Below are 1,382 nucleotides of genomic sequence, written 5' to 3' on the forward strand. Positions count from 1 at the left end.
TATCACATAGATATGTACATATCTGAATTATCAGTTACTGTAATTATATTCTGTTATTTAGTCATTCAGGTTGTTTTCTTTGTAATATATCTTTAATAAATCTATCATTTTGATACTTAAAACCAAAAAGTGATTAGTAATTTTTTAACAGCTCAGGCTGATATTAATGCTGTTTCTAGACTCCATGCTCCTGATCATGTTTTACTGGTATCTAAATTAATCTAATGCACACTATCATCAGTATTCATAATCATACCTGTTTTCCCTTTGCTCTGGTGTAGCGTTGTTGCGTTCACCAGAATTAAAACCAGTGTTTTCCATTGGATACACGCTGAAATATTGTGGCGGTGTGTTCACTGTGACTGCTAATGGCTGGTGACTTGAATGCAAACCATTAACAGGACCCAGACTTTGGTCCGGTACTACAGAAGTGTACGGTGGTGGGATGTACTGGACCACCGTGGCCCTGTGGAAGGTAATGGGCTGGTTGAGTCTAGTGAAGACAAACGATGGTCCTGAAAGGGGTGGCAGAGGGTCCGTTTCCGGTGTTCTCTCTCCATCATTCTGCTTGCAGCGCAGGCAGGAGAGCATTCGGAACTTGCAGATGCTTATCAGCGCGAACGTCCCTCCTACCGACAGCAGAATGGGCCCCAGAAGCTGTGTCCACTCATAGCTGTGACTGACATTGTAATTTGTCCACCCCATAGCCGTGAATGTCATGCCAACCAGGCCCAAGAAGACTCCGGACAACAGTAGTGTGGCACCAGCTTTGTCCCCATCCGACACCTGATTGTCTGAAGAGCTCGCTGCTTGGCCGGGCATCAAAGAGATAACGTTCACAGGGACATCGCTGGGACTGCTGTTTGAGATGGTATTAGAAACACCAGCAGGTACTGCATCACTTGGCCCAGCAAGAGGATTTGTCCCTTGATTCCCACTTTCCGTTATGCTTTTCCAAAGATCTAGAACGTCATAATGTCTCATCTGGCCAGAACTGCACTGTTTTTATATAGTGGCTTAAGGATTTCTACACTTGTCTGAGAAAGGTTCACTCATCTATGCCTGGAGGATCTTTAAAGAACATTGTTTAGCTATTTTGGACATTGGCTCAGAAGCTTAGTTAACAGGTAACAGATCATTGCTCCTATAAGGGAGTCTTGAACACTCAGTCATCATATTGGTGCGAGCACTGAAATGTGAAATCTGTCGCATGACAGAGCACATGCAGGAAACTGGCAGGTCCAAAGACTAAATCTAAAATTACTTTTTACCAAATATTGTTATTACTACATTTTTATTACTAAACATTACCAAAATAACTGCCTTTTTAATAGAATGAAAAAAGCGTCCAGCTATCGCTGTATGAAAACAGTTGTTTTCAG

General features: G+C 42.3%; 1 pseudogene; it reads right to left on the reverse strand.

Annotated features, from left to right (window-relative positions):
• Window positions 1-256: 256 nt before the first annotated feature.
• Window positions 257-1,084, reverse strand: LOC107736284 (transmembrane protein 174-like; annotated as a pseudogene).
• Window positions 1,085-1,382: the final 298 nt, after the last annotated feature.

Source organism: Sinocyclocheilus rhinocerous, unplaced genomic scaffold (assembly GCF_001515625.1).
Source record: "Sinocyclocheilus rhinocerous isolate Xijiao unplaced genomic scaffold, SAMN03320098_v1.1 C36612904, whole genome shotgun sequence".
NCBI classification, from domain to species: Eukaryota; Metazoa; Chordata; class Actinopteri; order Cypriniformes; family Cyprinidae; genus Sinocyclocheilus; species Sinocyclocheilus rhinocerous.